This window comes from Lissotriton helveticus, chromosome 1_1 (genome assembly GCF_964261635.1).
Source record: "Lissotriton helveticus chromosome 1_1, aLisHel1.1, whole genome shotgun sequence".
Lineage (NCBI taxonomy): Eukaryota > Metazoa > Chordata > Amphibia > Caudata > Salamandridae > Lissotriton > Lissotriton helveticus.
This window is the reverse complement of record NC_136057.1, coordinates 902,699,711-902,720,911: the sequence shown is the minus strand read 5'-3', so window position 1 is coordinate 902,720,911 and position 21,201 is coordinate 902,699,711. Positions and strand designations below refer to the sequence as shown.

The 21,201-nt window shown below is 40.1% G+C and overlaps 1 long non-coding RNA gene across 1 annotated transcript in view; it reads left to right on the top strand.

The window, feature by feature from the left end:
- Positions 1–20,866, top strand: part of LOC144771291 (uncharacterized) — a 134,807-nt gene extending 113,941 nt beyond the window's left edge. The window contains exons 2-3 of the long non-coding RNA XR_013599240.1: positions 17,211–17,325; positions 18,544–20,866. This is a non-coding gene — a long non-coding RNA (uncharacterized LOC144771291). The remainder of the gene's footprint in view (positions 1–17,210; positions 17,326–18,543) is intronic.
- The last annotated feature ends 335 nt before the right edge of the window (positions 20,867–21,201 follow it).

The following is a 21,201-nucleotide window of genomic DNA, read 5'->3' as shown; positions in this document are numbered from 1 at the left end:
AAATCTTGCCATATTTTTTTATTCTTTGTCGGAACCCCATTAACTAAGATAACCAGAGGTTCCTCTTCCACTTTTTCTACTCCAATTGTGTTAATGTTTTTCTTCAAATCTAGAGGCAAATAAACAACTCTTCCCTTTAATCCTCTCTGTAAATCTGATGGAGGCAATTTCCCTGTCTTTGGCTCCATTCTTACAATAGCCTGAAAGGGATGGATACTTTGAATCAAAATAGATTCATAAGTATTTAAATCCTTCAATTCAGAAGGAATCTCAACCAATTCCAGATTATTATGAACCGCTCTAGCAGGCATCTGGTTTTGATTTAATTTGTTACAACAATAAGTACACACACGTTGATCCGATCCCAAATCAAAACAATTTTCTACCATCAAGTATGTAGCGAAATCCTTCCATTCACTATTATTTTCCCTTTCACTTCTTGCATATAAATCCACTAACTTAGTCTGATTCTTATAATAAGTGCGTCGACAACACACACAAGTGAAATTAGGCCTCTCACTTGATTTCACCTGAAACGTGGCAATTTCCTTCTGAAAATTATCTGTACTGGAAACCTGTACACTATCTTCCACATTACCCTCTTCTTCTGGGTCAATTTCAACATTCTCTTCTTTACTTCCAAAGTAACAAAACTCAATTTCTTCACACATATTCTTCACATCTATTTCAGAACCATGCAAAAGAGCATCGCATAATTGTTTAAGCATAACTGCTGGACTCTTAGCATAATACAACATTCTAACTAATTTCCTCACTTTATTATGATGCACTGCTAGCATCCTGAAATGATGAAAAACATTCTGGCATACTCTCCTGGAAAGACAAGCCAGTGAATGACCATGCAAACCTGTCACTTCTCTCACTCTGCAAGGATCTAATTCTTGCAACAACTTCATTTTCTGCTTCAAACTTTTCTTATTAAATGTCCGTACAAAATCACAAAGCAAATTGATGGAATCCTGTCGCACACTGCAAATACTACTACACTTCCAGGTGTACACAGGTCCCTTAGGACGTCTTCCTAAAACCTCATTACCTAACATCTCTTCTGCCTCTGTTGTCACAAGTTTTTCTTTTTCAACTGGACAACCATCTTTCACCTCATAAGCTCGACCGCTGGTGTCAACTGCATGCACCAAATCATTATCCTGGAAATAACTCTCCTCATTGAAAAATGCCTCACAACTTGAACTATGCATCCATTCTCCGGAAAAAACTTCACAAAAATTACTACGATTAACTATTCTCTTCCATCTACTATTTCTTTTGAAATCATAAATTGCCTTGTTTAGCTTCCTAATTCTATTGATTATCAAAATAAATAACTTTCGTTTAATTTCAAATGCCTGATCAATAACTTTCTCAAATTTTTTTTTCTCTTATAAAAAACCACTTTCTGTTGACCTTTCTTAATATTTTTTAACAAATTGCCAATTATCCTGTTGCGGAACATTCGTTTACGAATGTCCCTAAACTGTTGTTTCCTTCTACTATCATGCACAGAGTTATCTCTTGCTCTAGCAGTAACATTTTTGATTGGCCTTTCCTTTCCGTTTAAATTGCTTCTCTTTTTCTGGACAAAAACATTTTCTGTAGTACTACTTTTTTTTCTAGAAATGTTTCTTATGAATGTTTTCGTGGTCTTACCCGGTGCTTTCTTGGTGACTTGACGATTTTTTATGGTAGAGGACTGCTGCAGTAAATGATGGACCTGCTGTGTTTGACGTTTTGTAGCCTTTCTCATTCTCTCCTTAGTTGGCATTCTCAAAATTTGAAATGATCTGCAGTTGAATCTGTGGTAAAATATAATAAAAAATGTTATTAACCACTATTACCAAACAGTAAATCAATAACAGTCATCAAAAACTTAACACACTACTTAACATTTTTACATATAATATTTTTTAGTGCTTTGGCAAATTTAGAATACAGAAATAGCAGAAAAGAAATGGAATTCTTCTTCATTTTACCTGTCCTGTTTTATATGTGAATCTGATCTAATTTTATGAGCATATTTTAATATTTTATTGAAGACACTACACATAACCTGTTTTTGAAGGTGTGTTTAATTTAAAATTAAACAGTTTACATTTTTACTTTTTATTTATTGTAAATTTTAAAAATAAATGTTTATAGTTCCATAGGCTCAAGCAGGTCAGCTTCCCACCCTATCTCATACAATTCTGACAAATCGGCATCCTCATCATATTCTTCATCATCCTCAAGATTTAAATCATCCAAGGGATCTACTTCCACTGACGTTTCAATTACAATTTCAATGATGAGGTCGAGATCAACTGATTGCTGATTGTCACTCATGTTGATGTTGTCATTATCTTTAAAGAAAGAGAACAACAATGAGATGTTGCAGAGTAAGAGACAAATCTCAGAGATTATAATAGTAAATTTGTTTAACAAGAGTAACATTTTGCAGCTATTATTTAGCCATGTCCAGCGATGCTGAGGAGGTGAGGCCTATGTCCAAGTTTTCAATGAACAGGACTCATCTCTTCTTAACCTTGGATAAGCCTCACCGACTCTGTGTCCCCTGCTCATACTTAAATGTACAGGGGCAGATTTATGCTAAGTGGCGCATCCCCACGGATGCACCAGTTAATGTGCACCGCTGCTCTGCCACCCATAGTGTGCCACATTTACAATGTGGAGCACCATTGAGCAAAAACAGCACAGATGCGTCATGCATCTGTGCCGCAAAAGCAGCACATTCCAGGAATCACGTCATAAGCGCAACATGTCTACTGCAATGCACAGGAGGAAGCCTCACATTGCATGGTGCATCACTTCTTATGCCTGTTTCAAACAGGCGTAAGGATTTGATTCAGCAATGCTATAAAGCTGACTCAGTGAAATCTTCTAAATTTCACTGTGTTAGTTTTACAGGGCTTTCATGCAAATTAATGCATACCTTGCAACAAAACACTTATATAAAAACTGACGCAGGTTTCATGTGGCACAGGACTTTACAACATGACACATCTGCCTAGATGCATCAAGTTGTAAATATGTCGCCACATAGCAAATCTTTTGCACCGCCGCTGCGTCACAAAAGTGACGCACAGTGACGCAAAAGAGACATACACCTATCATAAATCTGTCCCTAACATTTTAAATGATTGATTCAAGATTACGATAAAGTGTGGCCTATCCAGAGGTTTGTTTCAGGTGAGGCCTATTCAGAGTTGCAGATGAAATTTACGCTTGTTGAAGAGTACAGAAGAGATAATACATGTGAAGGCCTACCAATAAAGTAAGTCATATCCACTTCACTCTTGAACAAAGGCCAAACCTTTTCTGTGTCCATGGACAGACCTAAACTTCATCTGCACAATGTCATTCGTAAACTTAGGAAACACAGGTGATGTAATTGAAAAATGTGGAGTTTCTTTTCCTCATTTCACAATCACATCACCTGTGTTTCCTTTGCTTAGGTATCTCATAGTGCAGATGGATTCTAGCATATCAAAGACTACACATAAGTTGAGCAGTGTATACAACAAATTTGACATTCACAGAAGATTCAGCTTCTTATCTTGTTGGAGATGAAATGAGGCCTGTCTTGCAACATGGTGCACCTTTTCCATCACTGCTGCATCGGTTTCATGTGGCACGGGACTTTACAGCATGACACATCTGCCTAGATGCATCAATTTTTAAATATGTCGCCACATAGCAAATCTTTTGCACCGCCGCTGCGTCACAAAAGTGACGCACAGTGACGCAAAAGAGTCATACACCTATCATAAATCAGTCCCTAACATGTTAAATGATTGATTCAGGATGACATTAAGGTGTGGCCTATCCAGAGGTTTGTTTAAGGTAAGGCCTACTCAGGGTTGCTGATTAAATTTACGCTTGTTGAAGAGTATAGAGGAGATAATACATGTGAAGACCTACCAATGAAGTAAGTCATGTCCACTTCACTCTTGAACAAAGGCCAGACCTCTTCTGTGTCCGTGGACAGACCTAAACCTCATCTGCACAATGTCATTCGTAAACTTAGGAAACACAGGTGATGTAATTGAAAAATGTGGAGTTTCTTTTCCTCATTTCACAATCACATCACCTGTGTTTCCTTTGCTTAGGTATCTCATACTGCACATGGACTCTAGCATATCAAAGAGTACACATAAGTTGAGCAGTGTATACAACAATTTTGACATTTACAAAAGATTCAGCTTCTTATCTTGTTGCAGATCAAATGAGGCCTGTCTTGCAACATGGTGCATCTTTTGCATCACTGCTGCATCGGTTTCATGTGGCACGGGACTTTACAGCATGACACATCTGCCTAGATGCATCAAGTTGTAAATATGTCGCCACATAGCAAATCTTTTGCACCGCCGCTGCGTCACAAAAATGACGCACAGTGATGCAAAAGAGGCATACATGGCTATGTAAGTTAAATAATCAAAATCTAAATTTGCCAAGCACACATGGGTGTGTATTTACAAGGACCTTCCACCACGAGGAAATGTCTTTAATTAAAAAGGGAGAAATAACATCAAAGGGACTCAAATGCCTTTTAAATGTACCCCAAGCAACCTATGAAACTCTAGCAGTACATATCAAGAAACTTAAATGACGTCAATAAACGTTTTTAAACACATCAAGTAAAGCAGTTATTCAAATACATTCAAGGCGAAATGACTTAAAATGGCCTAAGACACATGAAAGCGTTTTTTTAAGGTCCTTGCACCATTTTTGGGTCACTTTTAACATGGCTATGATAGTCAAAGAATTAAAATCTAAATTTGCCAAGCACAGATGGGGGCGTATTTACAAGGACCTTGCACCATGGGGAAAGGTCTTTAATTAAAATGTGAAAAATAACATCAGAGAGACTCAAATGCCTTTTAAATATACCCCAAGCAACCTATGAAACTCTAGCACTACATATCAAGTAAACTAATTGATTTCAAAAATCGTTTTTAAACACGTCATCTAAATCAATTATATACCTACATTCAAGGGGAAATGACTTAAAATGGCCTAAGACACATGAAAGCGTTTTTTTAAGGCCCTTGCACCATTTCTGGGTCACTTTTAACATGGCTATGTTAGTCAAAGAATTAAAATCTAAATTTGCCAAGCACAGATGGGGGCATATTTACAAGGACCTTGCTCCACGGGGAAAGGTCTTAAATTAAAATGGGAAAAATAACATCAGAGAGACTCAAATGCCTTATAAATATGCCCCAAGCAACCTATGAAGCTCTAGCAGTACATATCAAGAAACCTAATATTTTTCAAAAAATGATTTTAAACACATCATATAAATCAATTATATACCTATATTCAAGGGGAAATGACTTAAAATGGCCTAAGACACATGAAAGCGTTTTTTTAAGGCCCTTGCACCATTTCTGGGTCGCTTTTAACATGGCTATGTTAGTCAAAGAATTAAAATCTAAATTTGCCAAGCACAGATGGGGGCATATTTACAAGGACCTTGCTCCACGGGGAAAGGTCTTAAAATAAAATGGGAAAAATAACATCAGAGAGACTCAAATGCCTTATAAATATGCCCCAAACAACCTACGAAGCTCTAGCAGTACATATCAAGAAACCTAATATTTTTCAAAAAACGATTTTAAACACATCATATAAATCAATTATATACCTACATTCATCGGTAAATGACTTACAATGCCCTAGGACACATGAAAGCGTTTTTTTAAGGGTCACTTTTAACATGGCTATGTAACTCAAAGAAACAAAATCTATTTGTAAAACACTTTACACAAAGCAACATTTTAAATACAGAACTTTCTTCATAATTTTCTCCCTAAAGCATACTATTGTCTATCTAAATTAAATGAATCTTTTCTCACCTTAGCAAATACTTTATGAATTTCAAAACAGTCTCAGAAACACACCAATTTGTCTTCAGCAGAGCAAAAGGTATGCACTCCAGAGTCTGCAGCTATCAAAAGCACAGAAATGCTGTAATTCTTCACACATATCTCTCATGTCACCCAATCAAAACTCTTCCCTCACTTTTTTCAAATCAACACCCTTCCCCCCTCTGCCCTTTCTGCCTTTTTTGCATAGCAACCACCTCCTGAAAGACCTCTGATGTTTGCAAGTTCACACAACAATGTTTCAATTGAACTCTGAACTCTCAGTGCACCTGCATATCCAGTGCAATCTTTCATAAAATGATTTTTTCTTGACCATTCAAATTACATCTTTCAAAGAACTCATCCATGCACCCTAACTTTCTGTTTTCAGCAATCAAAATCCACCAATCACTGCTACTGCTTCCTTAACACAGAAACTCCACAGTTTTTTTCATTTTAAACTCTTATTTTTCCAACTGCCATTTCATTGCCACACTTCATCTGACTGCAGCAGAACCTTCTCTCACCATGTTTTCTGTCTGGATTGTTGGACATAGTTACATCTATTGGGCTCAGAGGTATGCTGATAACAGAAATTTACCTAACCTCAATTTACAAGATGTGGAAATTAAGTGGTTTGGCCACAGAGGATTAAAATGTCACCAATTGATACCATTGGTGAAAACCTTTATGCATTTGCCTAAACCTGACCTGTTAATTTTGCACTGTGGAGGTAATGACTTGGGCACTTTGACTGGTGTAGGTCTGGAAATGCTTTTAAAGGACACCTTTGAGCAATTGATGGCACTATTTCCTCAAACTGCCTTGGTATATTCAAATATATGCCAAAGACAGAAATGGAGGTGGTCGAACCAATTTTGTCCACAAATTGAGAAATCGAGGAAGCATGTAAACAAATCTGTTTCAGCTTACATGAGAGACCATGGAATGGGCTCCATGTACAACAATAACTTGCGTTACTACATGCAAGATATCTACAGAGGAGATGGAGTTCACTTCTCAGATGAAGGGAACAGAGTTTTCACTCTGAATTTAAGACTGTGCATTGGTACTTACTTATAAGTACCTAAATGTACCATAAACCCAAAAGCTCTTCTCAGAGCTGCCCCACATCTGATCACTCACAATTATTATTTTACTCTAACTTTTTTCACTAATTTTCAACAAAGTACGCTCCCCGGAGCGCTACCCGGTACGCGAACCGGAAGCTAATTTTTAAAAAAAATGGTTTTTTTTTCGCACATATGGGCCTCCTCAGCCATCCTCAGAAAACCTAGGGGGTCAAGATACGTCTACCGTGCCCCCTTCTACCCATTCTGAACATTATTTGCCCTCCATCTTGTATTTTAATTCGACCGAAACACAAAATGGTGGACTCCCGTAACGCTGCAGGTTCGCGTACCGGGGCGCTCACCGGGAAGCGCTCCATTAAAAAAGGTGGGAAAGTAATTTACAGAAGAAACCCTGGAGACACTTTCACCAAATATAGATTTGCTCATACTACATACCAATCCCTACCATTTTCACAAATTTGGTTGGAATTCCATTTAGCCATTTAGCCTGTAGACCTCTCTAAATACCCTGAGGTAAATTACTTCACAAAACACATCTGAAGTGTTGGAATTGACAACCAATTAAAATGTTACTTTCATTTTCTATTTTTTTTTACCTGACATTTGATTGGTTATGTACCTGAATATATATATGAAGGAAGAGAAGGAAACATAGCCATTATGACTACTACTTCCTGGTGTACATTTCAATAGGATTTTCACTAATACCTTCAACTTCTTTTTAAAGGTAAGTTGTTATTTTAAAAACTGAAGTATATTGTGTACTTTAAGTTAATATGGTAAACTTTTTCTGATAGTTATATACTATCCCTCTGTAGTAGTTATAGATTTAGATAGACTTCTCTGTTATAGTTATGGATGGAGTTAGGCTTGTCTTTTATAATTATGAATTTACTTACGTTAAATCACATACACTTTTTTATATTCCTACTTCCACTCTGATACTATACACTGCCCAAAGATAAATTCACTGTTAAAAACTGCCTATCTAAAATTAATCCCAACAGTGCCCTATCTCTACTAATATATATTTTTTAATGCAAATTTCAGGCAAAATGGAAGGCGAACAGAAAGTATCATTTGAAATTGTCCTTGCAGAGACCAACGAAGAAATCATTGATCCAAATGATATTGAATTTATGGATGAAACTTGGGACCAAGAACTACTGCAATGTGTGCAATCAGTAGATGTCCTCCTTGAAAATGAGGACATTTTACACACTCAAACATTACAAGCTATGTTCAATGAAAATAACGACATTTCAGACAGTGAAATGGTAGACATTTTATTAAATTTTGAAACACAATGACAATAATAAATAATTGTTTAAAAAAAAAAAAAAAATCAACAAAACAAACAATCAATTAACATACAATATTTAAAAAGTCTATCATTCTTTTTTCCTAATAGTACGCTCCCCGGGCCGCTTCCCGGTTCGCTAACCCACGGGGCCCTTTTAAAGCCTCCACATCAAACCTAGGGGGTCAGGTAGGATCTACTATGCCCCCTTATGGTCATTTCCCCCTTTGTTTTGGCCTCCTCTTGTCTCTCGATCCTACCGAGAGACAAGATGGCGGCCGCTCCGGACTGTTTAGAATGTTGACAGACACCGGAGAACCAATCAGCTTCGTTTTGCGAAGTTCCGTTACGCGTCAAGTACGCGAACCGGAGCGCTACCCGGGACGCTGTCACAGATATATATCTTTTTTTGAACGTTAATTTCTCAAAATCCACTGGAGCACATATATTGAGACCTAGCAAAGGCACATCGGGCTAACAGTCCCTACAATTTTGCCAAGTTTCGTACAAATCCATTCAGCCGTTCGGGCTAAAAGTGAGGCCAACCGCCCTATGGAAATTAACATGGGAAAAACGCGTTTTGGGACCCCCCGTTTTTCTCGGCCCCCCCTTGACAAACCCCCCCCCCCCAAATTTTCAGGGGCTGCTCAGAAACAAAATGTTCCATTTTCCTGAAAATTTCAGCCAATTCCGTCCACAAACGCCAAAGTTATTAGACATAGAATTTTCAAAAATCCCATAGAGAAAAAATCCTAACTATATATACCTACTGGCGACCGCCAGTAGGTAATATATATATATATATATATATATATATATATATATATATATATATATATATGCATTCCTACTATACATTCAGATAAAAATTAATACAGCTCTCACGGCTAATCTGCCGTTCTCAACATTATTTTCAACAAGGAGCTATAGGCGCACTGTAGCGATCAGGTCAAGCCCCCACTCGCTGATTCAGCACAACTATGTGACCTGACGCTGCTTTTGAAAACTTTTATGTGGATTTCAATGGTAGCACCCACCCCGTGGCGTACTCCTAGGGATGTTAATATACTCTGTCCCTTTATCAGGATCCCTCTTCCAATTTAATATTCTGTTCCCTTTATCCCAAGCATCCTACTATCTAGTAAAATGCATAGTTAAAAAGAGAAGAAAGGAAGTGGAAGATGCCTTAACACAAATTTCCAACCCTTCCGTCAACTGTTCTGACTTCATTGATTTGGTTGATAAACTAGTTTTGGCAGAGAGAAAGGGAAAAAGATCCAGAGATGACACAACAAGTATTGAGGTTCATCAAGACAAAAAGGAAGGGGAGTCTCATAATTCTGAGGTACTTGCTCCAGCGCAGGTTTGGTCTAAAGGAAGGACTCTTATAAAAAGAAGCAAGGTTCAGATCATATTGGTTTTAGGCATCTCTCTATCTATGTATCAGAGTAGCCCAAATAGGGGGAGTTAGGAGCACTCTTTCAAGAAAAAGAATCCTCACAGTGGCAAACCTTGGCATTTCATTATGGATTGTCCAGCTAACCCAAAAACCCCAATAACAGTGGTTAGGCTATAGAAGTAGAAATGGTAGTTCCAGAAAAGGGGAATGCGCAGTAAACAAAAAGACCTGAATGGCAGAAATAAATCATTCTTGAAATATCTAGCAAATATCATGGCCTTGATTCCTTAACATCTTACCTTAACATAACCTTTGTCCTATCCTGTTAACAGTGTAATGTAGCCTACATTTTCCTAGATCACAATGTGATTGACATTTTCGGGACAATACCCTGCCTAAAACTCAGCTCGAACAATCATAAAATAAACAAAAGATCAATTACAGGTGTATTAGGAATATATAAAGAAACAGTTTGATATGCGTCGTAAAATGGAACCTGAATATAAACCAGGAGATCAAGTATGGCTGCAATGAGAAATTGGAGACTAGAAGGTCCATGAAAATTGCAACCTGGATTCATGGGTCCGTATCTGATTCCACATATAATAAATCTAGTCACCTCCACACTACAGTTACCTGAAGATTTTAAAATTCACCCAATGTTTCACATGTCACTACTAAAGCCATTTAGAAAAAACTGTTGTTCAGATCCTTCAACCGCACCAACAGTAGTGGGAGAAAATATTAAGTGATAACAAAAGGCTATCCTGGACTTGAAGAGAAATAATGGAAAACTGTTTTATCTCATTGACTGCAAATGCTATGATCTGGATGCTGAATGATAAGAACCTGTTAACAATGTATATGTTCCTAGACCTGTGCATTCTGTTCACACTACATCATGGCAAGCTAGAAGTCACGTTTTTTGGGGGCGGGACGAGAACCACCACAGCCTTCCTCATGTGTTCTTTTTGCATTCTAGTCCATCTGCTCATACCCTGCTCCACCAATCCTTACAAAATATCTGTGAAACTGGAGAAACTCCATGTTCTGTATTCTGCGACCCATCCTTTGATATGGTTACAGCATGTTTCTTTTTGACTCTAATGCTGCTTAGGGTTAGGAATCTTCAATAACCGTTACAGATTCAAACTATGGCCTATCCAAATACTTGAATACCAAAATCTTGTGTTCTTTTGGCGAGATTTCAGAGGTCATATGACATGGCGGCATGTCAGCAAAGAGGCACCCTCCTGCCCAGCCAGTTTCCTCCCGGACAATTTCCACTTTCATAGTTGATAGGGAATAACATATCAAGGTAAAAAAGAGAAATGGTAGTGAAAGAGGATTGGATAGTTCAAGTTTTAGCACAGCTCTTCCCTGATCTGCGACCCTTACTGTAACGCCAGGGTAATTTCTGGCCTATTCTTAGACTAATAGTGACTATAATCTACTAGTATTTCAGTGTTAGTAACATTTTCGTTCATTAACAGGGCTTAGCTATGCGCTTTGACAGGGTCTAGTGCCTTTTTCCCGTTAGTCAGGCCTGCAGGCCCGAAAACCATAGGGCAGCCATCAACTGGATAGCTGCCTCATCCATTTTAGATAGATGCCTCGTCTGTCCGAGGCGCTTGCAGAGCAAAGGTAATGTTTAGAGTTTAACTTATTATTCGCTAGTGAGGAACCGGTCAAGACCGGCCCTTATCAAAAGAATGTATTTTGCTCTTTGGTGGAAGACGCAACATGCAGGTGGCCACTGCGGAAGGCGTGAGAAGCCGGAGACTGGTACAGGAATTCGGTGGGAGTCGACCTAAGACTGGAAATTTCCGTAGAGAAAGGGAGAGATATATTATCAAAGAGCAAGTAGCAGACAGAGAGAGAGCAACGTGTGGAGCAGACAGATGAAGTTGGTCCAAGAGCTGAGGGAGAGATCAAGAATCCTGTAAGGCCAACATGCAGGAGTGGTAGAGACAGAGACTGAGTCCAAAAGAGGGTTCCAGTTTCGGAACCAAGGCAGCGTAGACGAGGCGTAGCGGTGCAGACGTGTATTCGTGAGCCATAGTGGGAGAGCAGAGTCCCGAGCGAGTGAAGACCCGAGAGGGAGAGAGGGATCAGCTCCGCTGCTGAGATGGAAAGACGCACGTATAAGGTGAGGCGTTCTGAGTTAGTGTAGAATACATATAATCATTCATTTTCCTCCCTTTTTAGGTTGTAGATGGTGACTAATTTCAACTATGTCTAAATCACTAATGATATTATGTTTAATTGTAGAATAAAGATATAATGTCCAATACATATATTTGAGTGTTGTTTCCATGACAGGACTAACCTTTCTTTTTAACCAGGTGCTGTCATCTAGAAGGATGAGGAGTTCCCTTCTAGCAGGTAACTGAGAAATGGAGGACTGGGTAGTTTATGACAGGAGAGAACTCCCAAATGAGACAATCAGATAACTCTTCTAAATTAGGAATAGTACATATCGTCGTTGTACCTTAGGTGTACCGCCGACCCCTATAGAACACCCCACTGGGAGACAACAGGTTCACCAGCGGGAAGCGTAGATGGTATTGATCCTAAGAGTTAGGGACTAAGTCGTCGGACATTAAACGATGAATAAGAATTAAATAAGTCGAAAGACAGAATAGAGAATTAAATAAGCCGAAAGACAGAATAGAGAATTAAATAAGTCGAAAGACAGAATAGAGAATTAAATAAGTCGAAAGACAGAGAAGATAATTAAATAAGTCGAAAGACAGAAAAGATAAGAATATTAAGAATTAAATAAGGAGAAAGACAAGAGTCAAACAAGATGAGGTTAGCATAGGATAAAACATGAGAGTAGTTTTAATTGTACAGGCCTGTAAATAGCTAATAATCACCTTCTCAGGCAAGTCCTCCAAATCTCTTGTAAATAGTGACCTGAGAAGAGTGTGTTTGCGTGACGACTGGGTTAGCCACGGTTGGTGAGCTACCTGTTATAAAAATCCGGTCGTTACACTTGGCGTCACGAACAGTTTTCGATTGATGGGTGCGGGTATGCCTTCGTGATCTCTTGAGAGGATCCGTGGGTTCTCGCCGTGATTGATTTTGTATATATTTGCTTATTGTACAGTTCTTGATCGATATTGTTTTTGTTTTAAGTATAAAAATGTTTTCGAAGAAAGTGAAACCGCCTTTTCAATTGCCTGTGGAAATTCCTGGTTGGGAGGCAACTGCTTATGAACCGCTTGCTCATGAATGGGCTAATTCTACTGGTCTGAGTGAGAACTGGACTTCGTGCTTGGAAAATGCCGAGCCAGCTCAGGTGGTTGCGTGCTTGCAGAAAGTCCCGGTTGCGAAGGGCAATGAGCTTCCCATTTTGGGACGGAGAGGTTGGATTTTGTTGAATGCGTACAGGCTTGTACATGAGAATTGTGCTCGATTACAAAGTGAGAATAAGTCTTTGGAAGAACAGTTTGTTCAAGTTCAGAATGATATTACTCTTTTGCGATGTCAAAATAAATTGCTCGCTGACAAACTTGAGACGTATCAGGCTGTAGCCGAAAGGGCTGCTGTCCGCATTGCGAAGTACAAATATAGACACAGACGTGTAAAGGTTAATACCAGGAAAGTTCGTATGGTTGTTGCGAAGGCAGGGCTCGATTGGAATCCCGACGAATGGGAAGGTGATATTTGGAATTCATCTGATTAATTTTCTTCGACTGAAGAGAATTTTGCGCGTGCGCCTTCTCGCGCTGCATGTCGAGACCCTTCTAAAGATCGTACTGACATTTCTGCTCATCCGATTTATCGACGTAAATTACAGGGCAATCCTAATGCACCCCAGGGTATTCCGCTTGATAGCTTGGAAGATTACACACAACAAGAATTGAATGACATTTTGGACCGTTTCCGGCAGAAGTCGGGTGAATCCTTACTGACTTGGATGGTCCGTCTTTTTGACACAGATGCTTCAGCTATCTCGTTAGATTAGGGTGATGCGATGAAGTTTTGTACTTTGAGTTCTGATTCTACTATTCAGGAGACTTTTCGCCATTATAATGGCAATAATCAGACTAATCTCTTGCAGTTGGCAGTTGATGGCTGCAATCATAAGTACCCAACAGAATCTGATTAGCCTCTGAATGACAAGCCATGGTATGCCCTGAGAGATGCGTCTCAGCGATTGAAAGAGGAATGCATGAAGACCGCTATCTTTTTAGGTACGGCACATAGATTGATGGATGGTTTGCCTAATGCTTCTGTGAGGAATAGGATAATTCGTACTTCTCCTCCTGCTTACAAACAAGTGATGATGACTTTGTTGATTAATCAGACTGGTAATCCTTTGTCTGACGTGATTGAAGCTGTGCGTGAACTTGGTGAGTTGGGTGAATGGATTAAACCTGAAAGACAGTGTCGACCGGAAGGTCGCACTAATAATTACCTATTCACTAGACGTGATATGTATCTAGCTCTGATTAAGGATGGTGTCCATGAAGAGGACATTCGTGATAAGCCTAATAATGTGCTGTGGGCTATGTTCCGTAAGCGCGGCTTGGATAAGAAGGAAGGTGCTAGGAAGGGTCGTAAACAGGACCTTGACCACAATCACTCTGATGACAATGATACTAGATCGTATCGAGAGAAAGAGAGAGAGAGTGGGAGAGAAAGAGAGTGGGATAGGACACGAGATGAATCGTCTTATTCCAGAAGAGAGAGAGAGAGAGAAAGAGAGAGAGAGAGAGGAAAGAAGAGACCATTCTGTACGAGAAAGAGGGAGAGAGAGAGTGGAGGAGTGTGGCTCACTGATTAGAGCGGCAGACCCTGATGCAGAGGTCTGGCCCGGGACCAGGGTTTAATTCCCGACGCGGCAGGGTCCTGAGCCCAAAATGTCCACGGACTCGATAATTCTCGCCTCGGTGCCTATTCTAATCATGGGGCCCCACGCTGCAACTCTGGGCAATAGTTGCTTAATCTCCACTACGGCGGCCCACCCGCTGCGGGATGCCTGGCTTTCACCCTGGGGATACCCAGTAGGGGTTATCTCACAGGGAAAAACCAGGACGGGTTCCCAAGGCAAGCGCCTTGATGCCTTCGGGTGATACGTGTGCTATATAAGTCGCAATACATACACACATACATACAGAGAGATCAATCCCCAGAGGTGAGGATGAGATATAAAAGATCACGATCTCTTGAGAGAAGATCACAATATTTTTCGAATGACAAAAATCCTTTTCATGAGGATAAAGGATATGAACGAGATGCGACACTCCCCAAACGATATGAGAGTCTTTATCCTGATTTGTCTTGGGCGCAAGAACACAGTAAACGAGACTAGGAAGTAGGTCAAGCTCCAGTGCGAAATTGGTCTCGTAAAGACCACAGGCCTTATGTAGATATTGAAATTTATTGGAAACATCGAAATATACAGAGGGCCCGAGCATTGGTGGATACTGGAGCGGAGGCCACTCTAATTTCTGGAAATCCAAAAAAGTTTAAAGGACAGGGCTACACGATTACTGGATTCGGTGGTAAAGAGACCCCCGCAATACAAACTAAACTTGAGTTAAAAATAGGAAGGAATCCCCGAAGAGAGTATCATGTACTGGTGGTACCTCTTGATGAATATATAATCAGCATTGATATTTTAAAAGGTATGACATTGTATTTAGATGATGGATGTTACAAATTCGGACATGACTATTACAGATCAACAAAAGCTGTGAGAGTTGGGCGTTTAATAATGCCTCCGATTAAGATTCCTCAAGCCACGAAAGTGGTTTCAATGAAACAATACCGCATTCCCGGTGGGCACGATGAGATCAGTGCTACCATTCAAGATTTAATGGACGCAGGAGTAATAATTCCTGTCACTTCGGCTTGGAATAATCCCGTTTGGCCGGTCCATAAGAGTGATAATTCTTGGCGCATGACAGTTGATTATCGAGAATTGAACAAACATACACCTTCTTTGACTGTTGCAGTCCCTGATGTTATTACTTTGATTGAGAGAATTCAGAAACATTCAGGAACATGGTATGCAACCATTGATATTGCTAATGCTTTCTTTTCCATCCCAATTGCTCCCGAATGTCAGGAACAATTCAGTTTTACATGGAATGGCCGTCAAATGACGTTCAGAAGTCTTCCCCAGGGTTACGTGCATAGTCCGACAATCTGTTATCGGATAGTGGCAGAGCATTTAGATGAGGTGACTGTTGACCTCAAAGTTCAGGTGTGTCATTATATTGATGATATACTAATCCAAGGTGAGACACAAGATCAGGTGCGAACACAATTTGAACAAATCATTGCACACTTACAAAGCAAAGGCTGGGAGATTAATCCTGACAAATTGCAGGGTCCAGCGCAACATGTGAAATTTTTAGGTATTCATTGGCATGAAGGAAATAGAGAAGTAATTCCTCAAGTGAAACAGAAAATTGCAGAATTTGCAGTCCCTAAGAATAGGAAGGAAGCCCAAAAATTCATTGGTTTATTTGGCTTTTGGCGCCAACATATTCCACATTTGAGTCAGATTTTGGCCCCCTTGTACAAAGTTACACGTAAAAAGAATGCATTTGAATGGAACAAAGCACAGCAAGATGCGTTTGATTTGTCGAAAGAAGCGATTCAGCATGCTTTGGATTTGTGGCCAGTGCGTGATGGTGATGTGGATCTGCATGTATCTGTACAAGATATGTATGCAAATTGGAGTTTATGGCAGAAGCAAGGTACTACTAGAGTACCCCTAGGTTTTTGGACTAAAAAGTTACCGGAAGCTGGTGAGCGTTATACTCCTTTTGAGAAACAGTTGCTTGCATGTTACTGGGCTTTAGTAGACACTGAGCAATTGACATTGGGACATGATGGGATTTTGAGACCAGAGATTCCTATTATGCAATGGGTTTTGAGTTCGCCGAAAACTCATAGAATTGGACATGCTCAAGAAGTGAGCATAATAAAGTGGAAATGGTATATACAAGACCGGGCTCGTATGGGTCCAAAAGGAGTGGCAATGTTGCATGAGAAAGTGGCGCAGGCGCCGATGGGAGAGAGAGAGAGAGAGAATGAGTTCTCCGTACCTGTAGTACAGGAATCACCTGTTAAATGGGGTATGCCGTTCGATGATCTGTCCGTGGAGGATAGAAAACACTTTTGGTTTACGGATGGTTCAGCCAGGTACATAGGAGAGAAGAGACATTGGAAAGCAGTCTCGTATAATCCTACAACTCAAAAGTTATTGAGCACTACTGGTGAAGGGCGAAGTAGTCAGTTTGCAGAATTATATGCTGTTTATCAAGTTCTAAAACAAGAGTTACCTGGAAAATGCTATATTTTTACTGATTCATGGTCAACTGCAAATGGATTAGTGATGTGGTTGCCCACGTGGCAGTCCCATAATTGGAGAGTTCACAACAAAGAGATTTGGGGTAAAGAATTATGGCAGGAAATTTGGGAGTTACTTCCTCAAAGCAATGTGACAGTTTTTCATGTTGATGCTCATATGCCTATTGATTCTCTTGACAAATTGTTCAATAATATTGCAGATGAGAAATCTAAAATTTCTGAGGCAGTGGTGGACCAACGAAATTCTGATTTGGCAGGCTTGGCGAAATGGGCTCACCAAAAGGCAGGACATTATGGCGAGAACATTACTATCAGGTGGGCTGCTGAGAGAGGCATTTATATTCCCCTTGATTTGATTAAAACAGCCATACTCCACTGTCCTATATGCCAACATTCCCGACACAGAGAGGTGCCTCGAATAGTGAAAGGCCAGTTGTATCGAGGCAAATCCCCTGCACAGATTTGGCAGATTGATTATATTGGTCCTTTACCCATGAGCAGAAACTGCCAATATGTTTGCACAGTTGTTGATACTTTTAGCGGTTTCTTAATCGCTTTCCCCTGTAAGAATGCTACACAAGTGAATACTTTAAAAACTTTAGATCTAATTACATTGTATTATGGTACTCCACTTCAGGTGAAATCTGACAATGCATCACATTTCAAAGGAAGATTAGTACAAAATTATTGTGCCGAAAATAACAAATTGGGTGTTTCATATACCCTATTACCCACAAGCATCCGGTTTGATTGAGCGGATGAACGGATTACTGAAAGATCAATTACGCAAGTTGTCAGATGCTACCTTAAAGAATTGGAGAGATCATTTATCAGATGCTTTATTGAGTTTTAATAACAGACCATATTTGTATGCAAATTCTCCTTTAATGCGTTTATTTCCTCCAGCAGCTGATGTCAAACCTAATACGATTAAATGTACAGTGTCCTATTGGGAAATCACCCCCGGAGCCTTGGCTCCACGTAGAGCTACCCCTGGATCTGCAGGCTTAGACCTGCATTCTTTAAAAACCACAATTTTGAAAATTAATATGAGTACCATAATTGAAACAGGAATAGGTGTCCAAATATCTACAGAACATTTTGGCTTGATTGCCCCGAGATCTGGTTTAGCTTTAAAAGGCATCCAGGTGCTTGGTGGAGTAATTGACAGTGATTATCATGGAGAAATCAAAGTTATCCTGTTGAACAGTGGCGATTCTGAAATAATGATTAAGGAATTTGATAGAATTGCCCAATTGGTCATTATGCCTGTTTTCAGTGGTGCGATTCAAAAGGCCACTGCTCCAACTCTGTTAACAATGCGTGGAACGGGTGGTTTTGGTTCCACTGACAACCCTGGAGCTAGAGTGTGGGTGCAGTCGCCGAATAATCCCCCTGAACAGGCCGAAATTATTGCAACAGGATCTGATAACACAGTACTAGTGATGAGGCCAGGGCAGGAAGGCTGGGATGTAGTCCCGGCTGATAAATGTTATCTGCGAGAATAAGTGATGCTTGTTATTTGAATTGCAGATCATTGTATGGATTGCTGCTGCCGGATGTGTCGTCGTTGGACTCCCGTGGGTCTGCTGCGACGAGAGTCAAGAAAGTGTCCAGGACCGGATTAACCATGTGGACAGAGGACATCGTTCTGTTGCTTCGTGGGACATTACTAAAAATGTCTGGGCCAGCTTGGCCCGAACTATTACGAATTCATCCCATTTCTGCTTAGCATCTATGAGGTCCGTCAATGACCTCCTCACTACATGCCTTATGGCTGTCCCAATATCCACAGCTTCTCTTCTACATTTCTTTAATGTATCTGAAGTTCATCCCGAGTTTATTTATTCAGACTTTACACCCTACAGTTATTGTGCCTCATGTACTGTTCTAAGTGAACCAGAACCCCCAATGACTTTTCAAATTTAAACCTATAACATCACTGAAAGTGATGTCTGCTATAAGTTCACGTGTGACCCCAGATACATAGGTAAATGTGCCCAATTACGATTAGAACGTTCTAATTCATTCTCTATACATGAAAGAATTTTGTGTCAGACCAGAACTGCTAATTTATGCACTTCCCTCCACAATGGCATGAGCTGTAAACGTATAATAGTAACTGCGAGTCATTATTATCATGTGTTATTACCAACTGGATGGCTCTTTTCCTGTGGCAATGTATCCTGGTCCTACATCCCGGCAAATATTTCTGAAGGTCCATGTGCCTTAACACGATTAAGTCTTTTAATGTTTTCCCCTGATGGAACAATGTCATCCCGTGTTGCACGTGATGTTACACTTTCAAGTGATTGTGATTCTTCACTTCACCTTTTCTCCAAAACTGAATATCTTAGTTTAGCTATGTCCATTGTGGGTGTTCCTGCTTTATCTGCACATAATGCCAAAACTATAAGTAAACTTGCCTGCTGGATGGTAAAATCCCTCAATAGTACCTCTACTATTTTAACTGACCTGTTATTAGATAACCAAGGAGAACGCCGTGCCATCTTGCAGATTAGAGCCGCTATTGATTACTTATTATTGAAACATGATCATGGCTGCTCATATTTTGAGGGTCTGTGTTGTTTTAACTTTTCAGACCATTCCCAATCGATTAGATCCCATCTTAACAAATTACATGAGCTGACCCAAGAAGTGAGGGAACATTTAAATGGAGGGTGGTTTGACTGGCTCTTCAGTTGGCTGCCAGATTTACATTCCCTACGCCAAATTTTAGGTGCGATTGTTTTGGTAATTTGCATTTTAATTGCCATTTGTTGTTGTATCCAATGTATACCATCCTTTTTCCATATGTTCCGTTCACATGTTATGGCTAGATCATTTAGTATTGTTTCCTATTATTCCACAAATGACATATATTCAGTGTGAGATTCCTCCCCCTAGATTAGCTATTCTTCTAATCCTTCAATGCTAGTACATATAGTCAGGAGTGGAGTGTAACGCCAGGGTAAATTCTGGCCTATTCTTAGACTAATAGTGACTATAATCTACTAGTATTTCAGTCTTAGTAACATTTTCGTTCATTAATAGGGCTTAGCTATGCGCTTTGACAGGGTCTAGTGCCTTTTTCCCGTTAGTCAGGCCTGCAGGCCCGAAAACCATAGGGCAGCCATCAACTGGATAGCTGCCTCATCCATTTTAGATAGCTGCCTCGTCTGTCCGAGGCGCTTGCAGAGCAAAGGTAATGTTTAGAGTTTAACTTATTATTCGCTAGTGAGGAACCGGTCAAGACCGGCCCTTATCGAAAGAATGTATTTTGCTCTTTGGTGGAAGACGCAACGTGCAGGTGGCCACTGCGGAATGCGTGAGAAGCCGGAGACTGGTACAGGAATTCGGTGGGAGTCGGCCTAAGACTGGAAATTTCCGTAGAGAAAGGGAGAGATATATTATCAAAGAGCAAGTAGCAGAAAGAGAGAGAGCAACGTGTGGAGCAGACAGATGAAGTTGGTCCAAGAGATGAGGGAGAGATCAAGAATCCTGTAAGGCCAACATGCAGGAGTGGTAGAGACAGAGACTGAGTCCAGAAGAGGGTTCGAGTTTCGGAACCAAGGCAGCGTAGACGAGGCGTAGCGGTGCAGACGTGTATTCGTGAGCCATAGTGGGAGAGCAGAGTCCTGAGCGAGTGAAGATCCGAGAGGGAGAGAGGGACCAGCTCCGCTGCTGGGATGGAAAGACGCACGTATAAGGTGAGGCGTTCTGAGTTAGTGTAGAATACATATAATCATTCATTTTCCTCCCTTTTTAGGTTGTAGATGGTGACTAATTTCAACTATGTCTAAATCGCTAATGCTATTATGTTTAATTGCAGAATAAAGATATAATGTCCAATACATATATTTGAGTGTTGTTTCCATGACAGGACTAACCTTTCTTTTTAACCAGGTGCTGTCATCTAGAAGGATGAGGAGTTCCCTTCTAGCAGGTAACTGAGAAATGGAGGACTGGGTAGTTTAGGACAGGAGAGAACTCCCAAATGAGACAATCAGATAACTCTTCTAAATTAGGAATAGTACATATCGTCGTTGCACCTTAGGTGTACCGCCGACCCCTATAGAACACCCCACTGGGAGACAACAGGTTCACCAGCGGGAAGCGTAGATGGTATTGATCCTAAGAGTTAGGGACTAAGTCGACGGACATTAAACGATGAATAAGAATTAAATAAGT